Genomic DNA, 7,349 nt, shown 5'->3' with positions numbered 1-7,349 from the left:
GTAACTCAGGATCAGTAATGTAATGTATGTACACAGTGACTGCACCAGCAGAATAGTGAGTGCAGCTCTGGAGTATAATACAGGATGTAACTCAGGATCAGTAATGTAATGTATGTACACAGTGACTGCACCAGCAGAATAGTGAGTGCAGCTCTGGAGTATAATACAGAATGTAACTCAGGATCAGTACAGGATCAGTAATGTAATGTATGTACACAGTGACTGCACCAGCAGAATAGTGAGTGCAGCTCTGGAGTATAATACAGGATGTAACTCATGATCAGTAATGTAATGTATGTACACAGTGACTGCACCAGCAGAATAGTGAGTGCAGCTCTGGAGTATAATACAGAATGTAACTCAGGATCAGTACAGGATCAGTAATGTAATGTATGTACACAGTGACTGCACCAGCAGAATAGTGAGTGCAGCTCTGGAGTATAATACAGGATGTAACTCAGGATCAGTACAGGATCAGTAATGTAATGTATGTACACAGTGACTGTACCAGCAGAATAGTGAGTGCAGCTCTGGAGTATAATACAGGAGGTAACTCAGGATCAGTAACGTAATGTATGAACACAGTGACTGCACCAGCAGAATAGTGAGTGCAGCTCTGGAGTATAATACAGGATGTAAGTCAGGATCAGTAATGTAATGTCTGTACACAGTGACTGCACCAGCAGAATAGTGAGTGCAGCTCTGAAATATAATACAGGATATAACTCAGGATGAGTACAGGATCAGTAATGTAATGTATGTACACCGTGACTGCACCAGCAGAATAGTGAGAGCAGCTCTGGAGTATAATAAAGGATGGAACTCAGGATCAGTAATGTAATGTATGTACACAGAGACTGCACCAGCAGAATAGTGAATGCAGCTCTCGAGTATACTACAGGATGGAACTCAGGATCAGTAATGTAATGTATGTACACAGTGACTGCAGCAGCAGAATAGTGAGTGCACCTCTGCAGTATAATACAAGATGTAACTCAGGATCAGTACAGGATCAGTAATGTAATGTATGTATACAGTGACTGCACAAGCAGAATAGTGAGTGCAGCTCTGGAGTATATTACAGGATGTAACACAGGATCAGTAATGTAATGTATGTACACAGTGACTGCTCCAGCAGAATAGTGAGTGCAGCTCTGGAGTATATTACAGGATGTAACACAGAATCTGTAATGTATGCACACAGTGACTCCACCAGCAGCATACTGGGTGCAGCTCTGATCAGCTGCTAGTCAGTGTGGTGATTGCGGGTGTGGTGGCTGCAGATCCTGCTGTGAGCTCCTGATCTCTGAGAAACCAACACCTCTCCACCTGGGGACCTGCTTTCTCTCTTTCCCAGGGAGGGAGCAGGTTTCTGGGATGAGTGATGGAGCCAAGTCCCAGGCTTCTGCTTCCCGAACCAGGCTGGCGGGGGGCAGAAGAAACCAGCAACCGGCCTGCACATCAGAGGACTCGGGGGTGAGACGCTGCACCAGGAGTCGCAGCAATGTGGCTCCCACTCCCCCCGGGATTGTGGAGACCCCCAGAAGCCGCAAGGCTTCCAGCATGGAGGAAAAGCCTGACAGCGGCGTGCAAGATGGCGCTCCTTCCGGAGGAAAGCTGAGCGCTCACGGAGGTGAGGCCGACCTCCCTGAGTGGGAATGGGCGCTGCAGGGACCCCGGGAGTCTGTGTCCACCTATGCCTCCCGGGTCATGATCCACCTCCGTGAGTATGAAGATGCCAGCAAGCTCATCAGGAGGCTCCGGGAGGAGCTGCGCTGCACAAGCGCCAAAGCTGCGGGGGCCTCCAAACCAAGGAAGGCAAAACTCCAAGCCGAGGTAAAAAGACTGAGCAGTGAAATTCAACTCCTGGAACTTAGGAAAGCCACCATCAGGGAGCAGAGTGGTCCTTTCAAAGAAAAACTTATAAATGAAGACCGCTTTAGAGAAATGGCTGATACCAGAGAACAAAGGCAGATAGGGCTGCAGCCTGAGAGCCAGGTGGATGATGAGAGTGATGATGACCAGCAGCAAGCCCCACCTGGCAGCCTTCAAAGTCACCCGCAGGCCACGTGCAGCGAGCTCCCTGCAGGACAGGCGACAGTGACATCCGGTCGCAGTTCTGCCGGCTCTGGGGAGGACAGTGACAGCAGCGGCCAGGGAGGGGCGCTAATGGCGGAGATTAAGCTCCTGGAGTCCCCAGTGTGCCTCCAAAACTTCCATCTTGGTGACGATCTACCAGAAGAGGCACCTGGGGGCCACAAAAAGGCAAAGAAGACCAAGCCAAAGCTGCAGGAAGCGGTAAGATACGTATATGCCCCCCTCCCTGTACCCCCTGAGTCGGCGGCAGGCTCAGCTCGCTGTATAAGCCCCGTTGCCCAGCCCAGCCCGGGTTCTGCTGTGGATCCGGTGCAAAGGCGCGGGGAGATTACAGAGCGCGGTAGTGAGGCGCAGAGCTCCGTCTCTGCTTGTAGTAGTGGGGACGTAGCAGGAGGTGCATCAGCCGAGAGGCTGGACAGTGAGGGCGGCCCGGCGGCGGGCGTTCCATCAGGCCACGATGCTGTGGTGCGCTCTTCAGTGGGAGCAGCCCGGTGTCGGGGGCAGCTCCGGTAGCCTCGGCGCCTCTGAATGCTGTTGCCGCTGATCACTTAGTTGGGAAGCGGCGGCAGTGTGAGGGGGAAGTTGGGGCTGAGCGTTCCGGTCCTCCCATGAAAGTGCTATTTTGTGTTGGCGTCGCTGGTCCGGAAGATCCTGATGCTAAAGATCAGCGGCGCCTAACTGCAGTTAGAGATCAGCGCCACATTATACCAAATGCCAAACAGCGGAAATTACCGACCGATGATGTGGAGGGCACACATAAGACCGGGGGTGAGGTCGCCTCCAGTTCTATGGAGGTGACTGAGCCCCGTGTGCCTGATGCAGAGGTCAAAAGGTCATCCACCATTGTTACTGGTCCAGCAGGAATGAATGTGGTGGTGGAGGTGAATGAGGATAATTCATTGTCTAGTGGTGTGGTGTGGTTGCTGGTTTGGTGGAGGGTGAGATGGAGGTGGGTAATGGTGATACTGTTGGGGCTGATGTGGTCACTGGTCCGGTTGCCCCCCCGGGGGTGGCAACACCTGTCCAGAGTTATGCCAGTGTCACCTCCGGGGAAAATAGGGCATCCTCCTCGTCTCCGGGCTTTGGGGACGGCATGTTGCAACGGCGACTTCTGGAGGCTCTAAAGAAGGGGGAGAGATCACTAATGGTAGAGGGTCGAGAGGTTGATATATCCTTCTGGATAGAGAGGCATGGCCTCGGGGCCTTCCGAGAGCAAAAAGGGGGAGATACAGTGTGGTCCCTCCCAACAGCCGGGCCAGGCAGTGTGCGTAGGAATGTGGTCCGTCTTCGGTGGAGGGGCAGTGATGCATGTCCGCCAAGGTCTAAAGTTGTGGAGCTCCTGCTGAGGATGGGCTTCAAGGCAATTGACATCTATGCCTTGATACATCCCTATTCCACGCCTGAGTTTGATGTCAGCTTTGTTCGGCCGGAGGGGCTTGAGCTCTTCTGGGCGAATTATGAGTGGGCAAAAAATGAGCCCGGCTGGCGAGACTTTGCCGTTCAGGCAGTGTCTCGCCAAAACCAGATCAAGAAAGTGACCGTGATGACTCGTAACGAGTTGCTTTCTTGCTATGACATCATGACGTGGCTTGGTCGGTATGGAGAGGTGGTGGAGATGCCAAAGAAAAACCGCGACGAGTTTGGTATCTGGTCAGCGGCCTGGACGTTTATGGTAAAACTTAAGCGTTCAGGTGGTACGGTTGCCCACATTCCATCGTCTGCCTTCCTGGGTAGGGATCGTATCCTGGTCTTCTACCAGGGGCAACCGAAGCTCTGTCACAGGTGCGGCGACCCCACACACTTCAGTGCAAACTGCACCGTGCAGAAATGCGCGTTGTGTGGGGGAGTCGGCCATCTTGCTGCCTCTTGTGTGGAGATTAAGTGCCACCTGTGTGGTGAGTTAGGTCACCCATTCAGCCGTTGTCCTCGCTCCTTTGCTAATGCAGTCGAGACCCCGGTGGGAGTAAGCCGTGAGGCCGATTCTGCTGGAGAGGGGACTAGCAGGGGTGGGGGAGCTGAGGGGCCAGGGAAGAAAAGCAATAAAAAGACGCCTGCCCAGCTGAGGCGTCTAGACAAGCGCAGACAGGAGAGGGAGCGGGGCGAGCCCCAGACTACCGGGGCAGCCCCTGTCCTGGATGCCAGTGTTGCTGCTGAGGCCCCGAGGGATGATGAGTTGGATGAGGAGGTCAGAAGGATCCACAGGGAGGAAACTGCCTCTGCTTCAGAATCCTCCCATTATGAAAGTATGGATGAGGATAATAAGCGGTGGCTAGAGCACAAGCGTAAGCTCGGCACCAAAAAAAAGAGAAAGAAGGGAGATAAAACATCTTCTCCCGCTCTGACCAAGGTACCTAAGGAAGGTAAAACCGACTCCCCTCTAGTTGGTCTTTCTAACCGGTTCCAAGCCCTTGATAACATCTCTTCCTCTGTGGAGGAGGCTGAGGGTGAGGTTCCGGCTTCAGCGGAGCTTACAGGGGGCGCCGAGTCTCTTTCTCCTGGGGATGCAAGGTCCTTGGGGGGAGGGACTGGCCCAGAGTCCGGAGACGAGGACGAAAAAAGAAGAAAAAATGTGGGAATGGACACCTCTGTGTCATTAAAGAGGGGGAAGGATTCCTCCTCTGAGGCAGAGGATAAGGGGAGTGGAAAGAAGAAAGCCATCTAACTCAATCACCAATGATGGCGGTACCCACTCCGTTGACGCTGGCGTCCATTAATGTCGCCAGCATTAAGTCAAATATGTCTAGATTTGCGGCCTTTGATTTTCTCAGCCGGGTTGAAGCTGACATTTTCTTTTTGCAAGAGACCAGGCTGCCAAATATGGCAGTGGTGTTTATAGCTAAGAGGGAGTGGAGACTCGGACCCTCCTATTGGTCTCTTGCGGCCGAGCCGTATAGCGGAGTGGCGGTCCTTTTTACCGCACCGGTAGAATGCCGACGGGTTATTGAGTTAGAAATGGGGAGGTGCCTGATATTAGATGTCCTCATGAAGGGACAAGAGCTTCGGCTCATTAACATCTATGGTCCCCAATCTAAATGGGACCGGAAGTGTCTCTTTATGAGGATCAAGCCCTACCTTTTTACGAGTCGGCAGGTCGTCTTTGGAGGGGACTTCAACACTGTCACGAGGCCCCGGGATAGAGGAGGTTCCAGAGACAAGCTGACTTATGATAGCGTCGCCCTTAATAGTATAGCTAGTGAGGCTCGCCTGGTGGATGTCCACATCCGGCACACCGCAGGCCACGAGGGGTTCACCTATCATAGAGGTAACTGTAGGTCCAGGATAGACAGGTTTTATTTAAAGGAGGAAGCCGTCTCTTCAGCAGTATCTGTTGTTGAGGTGGAGTTCTCCGATCACTGTTTGATTTTGTTTTCCCTGAATGTTACAGAGACCCCCCAGATGGGAAGAGGCTTTTGGAGGCTCAATTCGTCTCTCTTGGAAGAAGCGGAGATAAGACAGTCCTTTGAGGATTTTCTTCAGAGCCAGGTACCCTTACTGGATCTTTGTAGTAGTAAGTCAGAGTGGTAGGAGATGTTTAAGAAAAGGGTGGCGAGATTCTTCCGCCAGCTCTCGAGTCTCAGGAGCCTGGACAGGTACCGCCTGTATCAGGGCCTGAGGAGGAAACTCGAGCATCTTGTCTAAACTGGAGGTAGCCACGAGGAGATCTCCAGAGTGAAATCTTTGCTAATGAGGTGTCAGTATGATAGACACGCATCTTTGGTTTTTGAGAGGGATTACGGGAAGTACCGCTCGCCCGACCCTTATAGAAACTGCAAGATGTCAGTGAATAGTAAAGTTGTTACAGGACTGGTTGACACTGCGGGGTCCCTGAAAAGATCCAGATCAGGGATCCTGGAGGTCGTCAGATCCTTCTACTCGCACCTCTTGGGGAAGAGGGATCTGTATTGGGATGAGATGTCGGCTTTTCTGGCTGAAGCCGTCCCCGAACCAGGGGTAGACCCCTCTCTTGGCGTTTTGACAGAGATGATCAGGGAAGAGGAAGTTAAGTTGGCGATTGAAGGGCTTGCCCTAAATAAATCTCCCGGTCCAGATGGCTTAACATCTGAATTCTATAAGACCTTTAAGGACGCCTTGGTTCCCCTCTTGACTGAGGTATTCAATGAGAATTGGCGTCCCATAGCGCTTCTCAATGCAGACAGGGAGGTTTTGGCAAAGGTGCTGTTTAATCGGCTGGTGAAATTTGCACCCCAGCTTCTTTCGGGGGCCCAGCATTGCTCTGTTCCGGGCCGCAGTACAATTAGTGCTGTACTCTGTGTCCAAGAGGCGGTGGAGCAGGGTAGGGCTGGCCACTGGAAGGGGTACATGCTGTCATTGGACCAGGCAAAAGCGTTTGATCGGGTTAATCATGAGTACCTCTGGTCTGTCCTTCTGAGGTATGGCCTGCCAAGGGGGTTTGTTGATTGGCTTAAGACATTGTACTCTGGGACAGAGAGTTTCCCGCTTGTGAACGGTTGGATTGGCAGCTCTTTTGAGGTTGGGTGTGGTGTTCGCCAGGGTTGTCCCTTGAGCCCGCTACTGTACGTGTTTGCGATTGACCCACTTCTTAGGAGGGTGGAGCGTGGACCGTTGGCTGGGATCGGAATGGACCGGGCAGCACCGGAAGCCACTCTGAGAGTGGTGGCGTATGCCGATGACGTCACCGTTTTTGTTTCCTCTGATGGGGAGGCAGAATGGCTGATGTCAGAGGTAAATCGCTACTCGGAGGCATCCGGGTCTAAGATCAACCGGGATAAGTGTGAGAGTCTCTGGCTGGGAGGAGGAGATCCTGGTTTTGATCTCCCGGACACCCTTCCAGAACCCAAAGTCTCTGCAAAAGTTCTTGGCATCGAATTTGGTCAGGGGGATTACCCCAAACAAAATTGGGACAGCAGGCTAGAGATCGCCACTCAGAAGGTGAACCAATGGAAGGGTTGGTCTTTGACCCTAAGGGAAAGGGTAAACCTGATCAAAACTTACCTGCTCCCTTTGCTGATCTATCTGGGCAGTGTGTGCATCTTGCCAGAGCCTCTCTGGACTCGGGTCTACAATTTGTTCTTTCAACTGTTATGGGGGAATAGACTGAACCTGTTCAAGAGGGAGGTTACTTACCGTACGAGGAGACTAGGAGGGTTGGGTATGGTCAACCCTGTGGTATTCCTTGTGAATACCTTCATTAAGATCAATATTGCAAACCTCTGGAAAGAGAGGGCTCCTCTGTGGGTATTCTCCTGTAAGGGATGGTTTCAGCCTTTCTT

This window comes from Phyllobates terribilis, unplaced genomic scaffold (assembly GCF_046119375.1).
Source record: "Phyllobates terribilis strain yellow unplaced genomic scaffold, ASM4611937v1 Scaffold_3__8_contigs__length_932513732, whole genome shotgun sequence".
Taxonomy (NCBI): Eukaryota; Metazoa; Chordata; class Amphibia; order Anura; family Dendrobatidae; genus Phyllobates; species Phyllobates terribilis.
Note: the sequence above shows the minus strand (reverse complement) of the source record.